Source organism: Macaca thibetana, chromosome X, assembly GCF_024542745.1.
Source record: "Macaca thibetana thibetana isolate TM-01 chromosome X, ASM2454274v1, whole genome shotgun sequence".
NCBI classification, from domain to species: Eukaryota; Metazoa; Chordata; class Mammalia; order Primates; family Cercopithecidae; genus Macaca; species Macaca thibetana.
Window position 1 is genome coordinate 68,418,501 of NC_065598.1, and position 13,178 is coordinate 68,431,678.

At 38.4% G+C, this 13,178-nt stretch overlaps 1 protein-coding gene and 1 non-coding gene across 3 annotated transcripts in view; one reads left to right on the plus strand and one right to left on the minus strand.

The window, feature by feature from the left end:
- The window catches only part of PIN4 (peptidylprolyl cis/trans isomerase, NIMA-interacting 4), a 363,345-nt gene that overhangs the window by 119,794 nt on the left and 230,373 nt on the right, over positions 1-13,178 (plus strand). The window lies entirely within an intron of this gene.
- On the minus strand, positions 10,223-10,325 carry LOC126946947 (U6 spliceosomal RNA). Its single transcript, XR_007722812.1, has one exon. It is a non-coding gene; the product is annotated as a U6 spliceosomal RNA (small nuclear RNA).

The following is a 13,178-nucleotide window of genomic DNA, read 5'->3' on the forward strand; positions in this document are numbered from 1 at the left end:
AGGTTTCGAATGACTTAAATTGACTGGTTTTTTTTTTTCTTTTCGTTTTCATTCAATTCTGACCACATGTTTCCCATGAATCCTTAGGGAGAAGGAAGTCAGAAAAGTTATTCCTTTGCCTCTCCTTGGCTCGCCCTGGAGTACCACATGGGTGAGCCAAAGAGCAGGACATAGCCTGAGGAACTTGCCTGGTGGGCCTCACGCTCTGTAGCAACTCAGAGGCAGAGAGAAGCTCCTGGGAGGCCCCATATGTGACAGCTTCTAAGGAAGCTGTTTGTGGTGCATCCATGAAACAGGGTGGAACAACTGCTGATCTTGAACAACAAAGCTACTTGGAGGCCGCATTAGACTCAGATCCTGCTCCACATTTGGGTTCTCCCCACCCTGCTCTTCTTTAACATTATTGAGGTAAAATTGGCATTCACTAAATGGCACATATTTGAAGTATATAGGTTGATGAGTTTGATCATATGTATGCTCCTGTGAAACCATTACTACAATCAAGATAATGAATATTTCCATCACCCCTAAAAGTTTCCCCTTATTGGTCACCTTTAATCTTTCTTCATAGCCTAAGTAAGGGAAAGAACATGGTTTATTGTTGACTGGTTATTCTTATGTTAGAAAACTATCAGGAGCAGTGGTCTTGGGGACCTGAGTCCAACTTAACCCTCTGTGGGCCTCAGTTTTTCCATCAGTAAAATGGGATGGTTGGGCAAAAAAATATCACTAAGGTTTCCTGTCAGTCTGAGTGACAGGACCTTTCTATGATACAACCTTTCTAAACAGCAATTTTTAAAAAACATAAGAGGGTGTAATCTATCTTCTTTGCTTTCTCATGCCCTTGAGTTACATTCTGGCAGGATCACGGCTGTTGGTCAGAGTGAAATCAGGTTCTGAGGGTTCTGGGTGGATTATTAACCACATTTTACAGATGAGAAAACAGGCTAAGAAAGAAGAGAAGGTCTGCTCAAAGTTACACAGCCAACACGTAACTGAGCTGGCATGCAAATCCAATAGTGACTCCTAATCTAATGCTCTTTGCACTGCCCCACACTCCATTCCCAAGAATACAGGCTTACTTCTACCCATGTTGCTGTCATGGCTAAGGGTCCCTGTATCCAAGAGATAGTTCTACTTTCCTCCTGGTTTAATCTGGGGACCATAGTTCACCTCCTCAGGCCTCTGGTAGGTAAGGAGGCAAGAGAGGAGGCTCCCCTGCCTTCCTAAATCAGACCGAATCAGGCCATAGAACAGGAGTCTTAAGTTTTCTTAGACGGGAGGTTTCCAGAAAGCAGATGCTCTCTGGGCATGTAATTCATTGTATTCAGCCTTCTGGTACCAGGTACGGACAAATGTTCAGTAACCCCCAGTGGTGGGAACACAAGGTTAGCAGGACAGGTTAGAAATCTTGGGATTAGGAGGGACCTCTACCTGGCACTTTGCCTCATGGTTGCCCTGGGGTACAATCCCCCAAGGGGACCTGTTATGGGTTGGGGCAGTGCTGGGCTGAGTTGAGTTGCACAGTCATTATGGTGTGAGGACGTGCCCCAACAGCTGCATTTTTTTTTTTTTTTTTTAGACGGAGTCTTGCTCTGTCGCCCAGGCTGGAGTGCAGTGGCACGATCTTGGCTCACTGCAAGCTCTGCCTCCCGGGTTCACGCCGTTCTCCTGCCTCAGCCTCCCGAGTAGCTGGGACTACAGGCACCCGCCACCATGCCTGGCTAATTTTTTGTATTTTTAGTAGAGACGGGGTTTCACTGTGTTAGCCAAGATGGTCTTGATCTCCTGACCTCGTGATTCGCCCACCTCAGCCTCCCAAAGTGCTGGGATTACAGGCGTGAGCCACAACAGCTGCAACTTTTATAACTCCCCGGAGGAAGGGAAGAGGGCCAGTTACTTCCCCTGCCCTTTTTTTGAGACCCCTTATCTGCCCACTGTGCCTCAGGGTAAGGTAGGAAAGAGTGCCCTCCATGGGGAATTTGTGGTGGTAGCAGGGTTCTGAGCAGACCCAAAGTGTTTACTTCCTACCCAGAGTAGGTGCTCAGTAAATATCTGTTGACTGACTGAATGAACTCTAACTCCATGTCAGGCACTGTAGGGGGTGCAACGATGAATTGGCTTCCATCCCTGACTGCAGCAGAGAAAGAGGGATAAGACAAGCACATAAATAACTGTTACACACGACAGAATGTGATAAATGCCTTGGGAGATGAACAACCAATTGCGCGAAGAGCTTGGGAGGAGGGACGCTCACATCTGGCAGTGGTGGGGGGAAGGGACTCTAGAGAAAACTTCCTGCTTGAGGTGACATTCGAGCTGATTTTGAATAGGGACGGGGTTTCTACAGTGGCTCAGGAATGCTTGTGTAGTGGGGGTGGGGAGTCAAGGCAGGCTGCATTCCAGGCCCCAGCAGCAGACTTAGGGCCAGAAGTCTCCCTTAGCATATCCCCCCGAGAGCACAGAGAACTGCAAATCAGTGATAGTCCTAGAGCCTCGCTATAACTGCTTGTTTTCAACCTCCATCCCACCATGCCTTGATTTGAGACCCCCCACAAGTGGCCAAATGGACTTAGCTGGGCTGCTTGCTAGCTCATGGGCTAGCCAGCCCAAACCAGAAGTGAGAGCCAGTCCTGGAGGCCTTGCAGACATTTCTTCATTAAAGCCTTTCTTCCCAGCTCAGCTCTTATCTGGGAACAATAAAGGTCCTCAACTCTGGGAGAAGGCCATGCAGGGAACAATAGTTTCTGACTCACTTCATCCATCATTCATGTGGCTCAGAGAGACCATTGCTGGGCAGCAATGGGGATGAGTTGGGGGAGGGGGAGGGCACATTATTTTGCATGAGATTGTTCATTGGGCTGCCCCAAAACTACACAGTGGGGAATTGGGTAGCAACATTCCTGGGTGTGCTATACATAGGCATGAGCCTGGGCATATAATCCAACCCTTTCTCTGCTTTCTGCCTCTCTGTTTCCTAATTTCTGTCCAGAGGCAGTTGGTTGCTGTTAACTGGTAAACTGAATGGTTTCACTGGACATGGGACAAGATATTGGATTCATTTCAGCAGATACTTTCAAATATATTATCTCATTGAATCTTCCAAACAATTTTATAAGTTGGAATTATTATTTTCACTTTACAGATGAGGAAACTGAGGCCCAGAGAAGTTAAGCAACTGCCAAGGATGCAGATAGGAAGGTGAAATTGGAGATCAGGACTCCTAACTGCAAGTGACCTCAGCTGTACAGTCTGAAGGCTGGCAATTACAAATTAGTTACAAATGAATCCAGGGACTGAACAAAGGAGAAAAAAGGGGAAATGCGAGAGTTAGGCAGCTACCAGTTAGGCAAGCTATTCTCCTTGTGCCACCATGAAGAATAAGTTGATCAACTTATTCTTGAGAAAGAATAAGAAAACTCAGGGCTTCGATTCCAGTATGGAGGAGTCTAGAAGTCTCCAGAGGACAGGAAAGAGGATGGAAATGGAGCCCCCACTCATCTGGCTCTTGCCTGCCCAGGGTGCTACAGCGATGCAGCCACAGCCTGTCAGCTCTGTTCACCTCTTTAAGGTTAATGTCAGCAAAAGGCAGCCCCCAGAGAGGGACCACTTACCCTGAACAAATTTAACGTATGAATATTTGTTAATGTATACAAGAGTAAGAGTCTTACTAGCATATTTCTGAAACAGATTTATACCAAAAATGTAGTCTGGTTTTAATTAAAATATTTTAACAGCTTTTTAAGAAAGCTGTTATATACCACAAAGCTCACCTATTTAAAGTGTACAATTTAATGGGTTTTATTATATTTAAAGAATTGTGCAATCATCACTACAATCAATTTTAGAAGATTTTCAGCTTCAAACCCCCAAATCAACATTGTACCCTCAACCTGTGACCCCCCAATCCCTCAGCCTCTCTTACTCCTCCACTCCCCAGTACTAGGCAACGTCTAATCTACTTTTTGTCTCTAGAGATTTACCTATTCTGGACATTTCATATAAATGATATTATATGTCTTCTTTTTAAAATAGCTTCTTTTACTTAACATATGGTGTTTTGAGATTTATCCATGTTGTAAGATGTATCAATATATCATTCTCTTTTTTGTGTGTGGAAAGATATTCAATTATATGGATATGCCACATATTGTTTACCCGTTCATCAGTTGATAGACCTTTACGTTGACAAGTATTTTTGCGAAGCCTATGAGTGGAATTTCTGGGTCATATGCTAACTCTATGTTTAACCTTTTGATGAACTGCCAGACTGTTTTCCAGAATGGCTATACCATCTCTCCACATCCTCATCAATACTTGTTCTGCAATGTTGTCTTGCTTATAACCATCCCAGTGGGTGTGAAGTGGTATCTCATTATACTTTTAATTTGCATTTCCTTAATGACTCATGATGTTAAACATCTTTTGATATGTTAGTTGGCACTTTGTATATTTTCTTTGGAGAAATACCTGTTCAAATCCTTCGCCCATTTGTAATTGGGTGATTTGTCTTTTTATTGTTGAGTTATAATTGTTCTTGATATATTCTGGATACTAGACCCTTATCAGGTATCTGATGTACAAATATTTTCTCCCATTCTGAGCTGTCCTTTCACTCTCTTGATATTATCTACTAATGCTCAAAAATTTTTAATTTTTATGAGGTCAAATTTATATCTACTATGTATTTCTTTTGTTACTTATGCTTTTTACTTCTTTTGTTGCTTATGCTTTTGGTATTACATCTAAGAAAGCATTGCCAAATCCAATATCATGATGATTGACTCCTATATTTTCTTCTAAGAAATGTATTGATTTAGTTCTTATGTTTTGGTCTTTGATCCATTTCTCTTTTATTAGGGTAGGAATCCAACTTTATCCTTTTGCAAGTGGCTACCCAGTTGTCCCAGCACCATTTGTTGAAGAGACTGTTCTTTTCCCATTGAATGGTGTTGACACTCTTGTAGAAAATCAATTTTCTGTAGATGCATGGGTTTATTTCTTGACTGTCCAATTTATTCCATTATATGTCTTTCTTTATGACAGTACCATATGGTTTTGATTACTGTAGCTTTGTAATATAACCAGAAATCTGGAAGTGTGTGTCTTCCAACTGTGCTCTTCTTTTCTAAGAGTAATTTGTCTATCTGGGGTCTGTTGGAAGACCATGTGAATTTTAGAATTGGCTCTTCCATTTATGCAGAAAGGCATATTGGGATTTTAATGGGAATTGCATTAAATTTGTAGATTGTTTTTGGTAGTATTGACATCTTAACAATACTAAGTCTTCCAGTCCATGAACTTAGACTGTATTTCCATTTATTTATTTAGGCTTCTTTAGTTTATTTCAGCAGTGTTTTGTAATTTTCAATGTATGAATCTCGTACCTCCTTGATTAAACTTATTCATAAGTATTTTATTCTTTTTGATGCTATTGTAAGTGGAATTGTTTTCTTAATGTCATTTTTGATTGTTTATTGATAATGTATAGAAGTACAACTGATTTAAACATATTGATCTTGTACCCTGCAACTTAGCTGAATTCGTTTATTAGCTCAATAGTTTTTCTAGGATTTTGTATATATAAGATCATGTCATATGTGAATAGAGATAGTTTTACTATTTCTTCGTTAACTATGTGAATGAATTTTTCCTTCCTTCTGTTCTTTCCTTTCTTCTGTACTTTCTTCCTCCCTCCCTCCCTCCCTCTCTCCCTCCCCTCCTCCTTTCCTTCCTCCCTCCCTCCCTTCCTTTCTTCCTTCCTTGTTTTTCATTTATTTTATTTTTGCCTGAACGCTCTGTCTAGACATTCCAATACAGTGTTGAATAGAAGTGTCAAGAGAGGGCATCCTTGTTTTGTTCCTGATCTAAGAAGTAAAGCTTTCAGTCTTTTACCATTGAGTATGATGTTAGCTTTGGGTAGGTTTTTAATATATGCCTCTTATCGTGTTTTTTGTTTGATTTTTGTTTTTGAGACATAGGCTCACTCTCTTGCCCAAGCTGGAGTGCAGTGCCACGATGATCTCAGCTCACTACAACCTCAGCCTCCTGAGTTCAAGCGATTCTTGTGCCTCAGCCTCCTGAGTAGCTGAGATTACAGGCATGCACCACCACGTCCAACTAATTTTTGTATTTGCAGTAGAGACAAGATTTTGCCATGTTGGCCAGGCTGGCCTCGAACTCCTGGCCTTAAGTGATCTGCCTGCCTCAGCCTCCCAAAATGCTGGGATGACAGGCATGAGCCAGCGTGCCTGGCCTTTTATCCTGTTTTGAAAATTCCCTTCTTTTCCTCATTTGTTGAGTGTTTTATTATGAAAAGTGTGAATTTTGGTTTTTATTTGTTTGTTTTGCTTCATTTTCAAATGATCATGTGGTCTTTTTTCTTTATTTTATTAATATGATGTATTTCAGTGATTGATTTTCATAGTTAAACCACCCTTACATTCCTGGGATAAATCCTAATTGGCCATGGCATATATTATTTTAATATGCTGCTATTGTATTCAGCCTGCTAATTTTTTCTTGAGAATTTTTACATTTATATAAGGGGTATTGATCTGTAGTTTCGTTTCTTGTGATATCTTTGGCTTTGATATCAGGACAATGCTGCCCTCAGGGAATAAGTTTGGAAGTGTTCCCTCCTCTTCAATATTCTGAACAGTTTGAGAAGAATTGGTATTAATTCTTCCTTAGATATTTTTCAGAATTCACCAGTGTAACCATCTGATCTTGGACTTTTCTTTATTGGGAGATTTTTTTTTATTACTGATTCAATGTCTTTATTTGTTATAGGTTTATTCAGATTTTCTGTTTTTTGAGTTCATTTTGATAGTGTTTTTATTTCTAGGAACCTGATTCTCTTATAATTTTTTAAAAATTTCTGTAAGGTTGGTAGCAGTGCCCCCACTTTCATCTCTTTCCTTTTTTTTTTTTTTTTTTTTTTTTGACACCAGATCTCACTCTGTCACCCAGGCTAGAGTGCAGTGACACCATGATAGCTCACTGCAGACTTGAACTCTTGGGCTTAGACAGTCTTTTTGCCTCAGTCTTCTGAGTAGCTGGGACTACAGACATGTGCCACTATGCCTGGCTAATTTTTTTTTTAATTTACTTTTTTTGTAGAGACCAAGTCTTGCTATGTTGCTGAGGCTGGTCTGTAACTCCTGGCCTCAAGTGATCCTCCTGCCTCAGCCTCCCAAAGCATTGGGATTACGGGCATGAGCCACCATGCCCATCCTCTACTTCCATTTCTGATTTTAGTAACTTGTGTCTTCTCTTTTTTTTTCTTGGTCAGTCTAGCTAGAGATTTGTCAATTTTGTTAATCTTGTCAAATAACCAACTGTCATGTCATTGATTTCCTCCATTTTTTTCTATTCTCTACTTCATTTACCTCTACTCTTTGTTACTTCCTTCCTTCTGCTAGTTTTGGGTTTAGTTTCCTCTTATTTTTCTGGCATCTTGAGGTGTAAAGCTGACCTTCTCCCTGGTTCTGTCCATTATTGAAAGTGGTAAATTAATCTGTTTATGGTAAGCCCTAGAGCAACAGTTAATACATAAATAATATAGTAAAATATTTACTTTTATTATTCAAAATAATTTTAAAAATCAAAATGCAATAATGGAAAATATTCACTTAATGCAAAAGAAAGCATAAAGGAGGATTAGAGAATAAAAAGATATGAGACATATAAAAACAAAAAATAAAATGGCAAATGTAAACTCAATTATATCAATAGTAATAATATTATTAAATGTAAATGAATTAAACAATCCAATCAAGAAGCAGAGATTGTCACACAGGATCCAAAAAACAGTGTAACAGTATAACTACATGCTGTCTCTAGGAGACACTCTTTAAATTCAAAGATACAAATAGATTGAAAGTAAAAGGATGGAAAAAATATGTCATGCAAACAGCAACCTCAAGAAAGGTGGAATGGACCAGGTGCAGTGGCTCACACTTGCAATTCCAGCACTTTGGGAGGCCAAGGTGGGAGGATCACTTGAAACCAGGAGTTTGAGACCAACCTGGGCAACATGGGGAGACCCCAGCTCTACAAAAAATAAAAAATTAGCCAGGCATGGTTGCATACTCCTATAGTCCAAGCTATTTGGGAGGCTGAAGTAGGAGGATCACTTAAGCCCAGAAGGTTGAGGCTGCAGTGAGCTATGATCGTGCCACTGCACTCTAGCCTGGGCAACAGAGTGAGACCTTGTCTCTATAAAGAAAGAGAAAGGTTGAGTGGCTATATATATATTTATTATTATTATTATTATTATACTTTAAGTTCTGGGGTACATGTGCAGAATGTGCAGTTTTGTTACATAGGTATACACGTGCCGTGGTGGTTTGCTGCACCCATCAACCTGTCACCTACTTTAGGTATTTCTCCTAATGTTATCCCTTCCCTAGCCCCCGACCCCCGACAGGCCCTGGTGTGTGATGTTCCCCTCCCTGTGTCCATGTGTTCTCATTGTTCAACTCCCACTTATGAGTGAGAACATGTGATGTTTGGTTTTCTGATCTTTTGAAAACTTGCTGAGAATGATGGTTTCCAGCTTCATCCATGTCCCTGCAAAGGACATGAACTTATTCTTTTTTGTGCCTGCATAGTATTCCATGGTGTATATGTGCCACATTTTCTTAAGACCCAAAATCCTGGGTTTTGACAGGGCTCTCTTTGACTAAACACACCCAGCTGTTAAGCCCCACTAATTGCTGGCTGATTGTTCTATTGTTTTCAAAAATCCTTAAGGGCATAAATTGCTTGGAGTGGGGAGGTGGTGGTGAAACTGGCCCAATCAAATTGTGGCACCTTTGAAGCATAGTTCCCTAGATCAGTATTTGAGATTTGTTCTGATACCAGGAGGGCTCTTCTCAGCTGTCTCTTCCCTGTTTCTGTCCAGTAAACTAGCCAGCTTACAGTTAAGTCTGTATCTCCAATGAATCTATTATTCTCCTACCAATTGCCTTTTGCCACAGTCTCCACTGTTTTTGAGAACGCACTTAAGCTGGAACATCTCCAAACTCTTACATCTTTCATTCTCTTGATGGTGTCTTTCACAGAACAGAATTTTTAATTTTAATGAGCCCAGTTTTAGATTAACTGTTTTTTCATGGACTGTGCCTTTGGTGTTGTATCTAAAAAGTCATTGCAATGTAAGTTCATAAATTTTAACAAATGTACCACTCTGGTGCAGGATGTTGATGGTGGAGGAGATTGGTTGCATGTATATGGAGACAGGGAGTATAGAATGTATATGGAAACTCTGTACTTTCTACTCAATTTTTCTATGAACCTAAAACTGCTCTAAAAATAAATTTTATTAATTTAAGAAAAATTTAAATCCATAGATGAAGATAAGGTGTCAAAATTACAAATAGACTAATAATTGAAGTTTTCAAAAAGCCATCACCATACACAAGGTCATTTACATGTTCTCTCGTGTTATTGTCTGTTATTGTCTGGGAGTTTTATAGTTTTGCATTTTACATTTACGTCTGTGATCCATTTTGAGTTAACTTTTGTAAAGAGTATAAAGTCAATGTCTAGATCTATTTCTTTTGCCTGTGGATGTCCACTTGCTCTTCCAATGTTTGTTGAAAGACTATTTTTGCTCTATTGTTTTACCTTTGCTATTTTGTCAAAGATCAGTTGAGTATATGAGAGTATATTTCTGTGCTTTTTATTCTGTTCCATTGATCTACTTGTCTGTTCATTCTACCAACAACACACTGTTTTGATTCCTGCAGCTTTATAGTAAGTCTCAAGGTTGGGCACTGTCAGTCCTCCAACTCTTCTTCTCCTTCAATATTGAGGTGGTTATTCCATGTCTTTTGCCTCTCCATATAAACTTTAGAATCAGTTTGTTGATATCCACAGAATAACTTGCTGGGATTTTGATTGGAATTGTATTGAATCCATAGATCAAGTTGGGAAGAACTGACATCTTGACAATGTTGAGTCTTACTATTCATGAACGTGGACTATCTCCCCATTTATTTAGTTATTTGATTTCCTTCATCATAGTTTTGTAGTTTTCCTCACCCAGATCTTGTACAGATGATATTAGATTTATACCAAAATATTTCATTTTTTGTGAATGCTAATGTAAACAGTAATTTTTTAAAAGGAACACTTTATTGATGTATGATTGACATACAAAAAGCTGTACATATTTAATATACACAACCTGATGAGTTTGAGATAAATATACACCAAACGTATGGAATGCTTCACAAATTTGCATGTCATCCTTGCACAGAGGCCATGCTAATCTTCTCTGTATTGTTTCAAGTTTAGTATATGTGCTACTGAAGCACACATAATACTAATGAATTTTTAATTTCAAATTCCACTTGTTCATTGCTGGTATATAGCATGGCAATTGACTTTGTATATTAACCTTGTATCCTGTAACCTTGTATAATTGCTTATTAGCTCTAGGAGTTTACTTACTGATTCTTTCAGATTTTCTACATAGATGACCATGTCATCTGTGAACACAGTTTTATTTCTTCCTTCCCAATCTGTTTACCTTTTATTTCTCATTGCATTACCTAGGCCTTCCAGTAAAATGTTGAGAAGCAAGTGGTGAGAGGGGACATCCTTGCCTTGTTCTTTGGGAAACTTTCAAGTTTCTCACCATTAAGTATGATGTTAGCTGTAGGTTTTGTGTAGATGTTCTTTATAAAGTTGAGGATATCCTTTCTATTTCTAGTTTGCTAAGAGTTTTTATCATGAATGAGTACTGGCATTTTTGTCAAAAGCTTTTTCTGCATCTATAGATAAAATCATTATTTTTCTTTACTAGCCTGTTGATGTGATTGATTACATTATTTGATTCTTGAATCTTGAACCAGCCTTTCATACCTGGGGTAAATCCCTCTTGGTTGTGATATATAATTATTTTTATACATTGCTGGATTCAATTTGCTAATATTTTGTCGAGGATTTTTTCTTCTATATTTATGAGAAATATTGGTCTGTGGTTTTCTTTTCTTTGTTATGACTTCATCTGATTTTGGTCTTTGGGTAATGCTGGCTTCACAGAATGAGTTAGGAAGTGGTCCTTCTCCTTCTGTCTTCTAAACAAGATCATAGAGAATTGGTATAAATTTTCCTTAAATGTTTGACAGATTTCACCAGTGAACCCATCTGAACTTGGTGCTTTCTGTTTTGAAAGGTTATTAATTACTAACTTAATTTCTTTAATAGATATATGCCTATTCAGATTATCAATTTCTTTTTGTGTAAGCTTTGGCAGACTGTGTCATTCAAGGGATTGGTTCATTTCATCTAGTCTATTGAATTTGTGGGCATAGAGTTGTTCTTTGTATTCTTTTATTATTCTTTTGATGTCCTTGGAATTTGTAGTGATGTTCCCCCCTCTTTCATTTGTAATATTAGTCATTTGTGTTCTCTCTTTTTTTCTTAGTCTTGCTAGAGGCTTATTGATTTTATTGATCTTTTAACAGAAGCAGCTTTTGGTTTTGTTGATTTTTTTCTCCAATGATTTTCTGCTTTCAGTTTCATTGATTTCTGCCCTAATTTTTATTTCTTTTCTTCTTTTTACTTTGGGTTTAGTTTGCTTTTTCTTCTATTTTCCAAAGGGGGAAGCTTAGGTTTTTCTTCTTTTCTAAAATACACATTCTTCTTTTCTAATATGTACATGCTATAAATTTCCTTCTAAGCACTGCTTTTGCTGCATCCCTTAAATTTTGATATATTTTCATTTTCATTTAGTTCAATATATTTTGTATTTCTCTTGAGATTTTTTCTTTGATCCATGTGTTATTTAGAAATATATTGTTTAATCTCCAAGCATTTCAGGATTTTCTAGATGTCTTTCTGCTATAGATTTCTAGTTTAATTCCATTGTAGTCTGAGAGCAGACATTATATGATTGCTATTCCTTTAAACTTGTAAAAGTGTGTTTTATGGCCCATAAAAAAAGTATTAACTGTTGTCAGATTTATCCTCACTGAGCATCCAACAATTCATCAATTACAATTCAGGTTTTTCTACTCCAGTACTGATTTCTGTCCGTGAGTTTCTCTTACCATGAGTTGTGTTTCTCTGTATTCATCTGTCTGTCTCTAATTTTGAGGACAGAGGTTTGCCCTGTGACCTCATTTCTCTGATTAATCTAAGAAGAGTATTGATTTTTCAGTGTGTTCAGCTTTTTTCTTGTTAGGATGGAATAGCGACTTCTAAGCTGTGTGCATGTTAACTGGAAGTCAATCTTTTTTTTTTTTTTTTTTTTAAGAGACAGAGTCTTTGCCCCATTGCCCAGGCTGGAGTGCAGTGGTACAATCATAGCTCATTGTAACCTCATATTCTTGGGCTCAAGCAATGCTCCTGCCTCAGCCTTCCTGGTATCTGGGACCACAGGCACATACCACCATGCCTGGCTAATTTTTTTTTTTATTTTTTGTAGAGATGGGGGTCTTACTATGTTGCACAGGCTGGTCTCGAGCTCCTGGCCTCAAGCAGTCCTCCTGCCTTGGCCTCCCAAAGTGCTGGAATGACAAAGAGTGGTGGTATGAGCCACTGCTCTTCACACTGTCATGCTTGAAGTGGAACCTGCCACTTCATTTCATACTGCTGAATATTCCTTTCCATCTTATAACTATACCACATTTTATTTATCCATTTACTAGTTGATACACATTTGTTCTATTTCTACTTTTTTGATATTATGAATAATGCTGCAATAAATATTTACATAATGTGAGCTCTTTCTGCCCTTTGTTGTATGGCATCCTTCGATGCACAAAAATTTTTTACCTTAAGTTCAGCTTCTCAATTTTCTTTTGTTTGCTTGTGTTTTTGGCGTTATATGTAGGAAATCATTGCCTAACCCAATATCATGCAGATTTTCTTCCATGTTTTATCCTAAGAGTTTTATAGTTTTAGCTTTTACGTTGAGTCTGTAATCTTCTTTAATTTTTGTGTATAATCTCAGATAGAGGTCCTACTTTATTCCTTTGCATATGGCTATCCAGTTGTTCAGCATTATTTGTTAAAAAGACTTTTCTTTCCCCATTTAATTATCATGATATCTTTGTCAAAAATCAATTGACCATAAATTTAGGGTTTATTTATCATCTCTCTCTTATTCAGTTGATCTAAATATCTAGTCTTGTGCTAGTACCATGCAGTCTTGATTATTG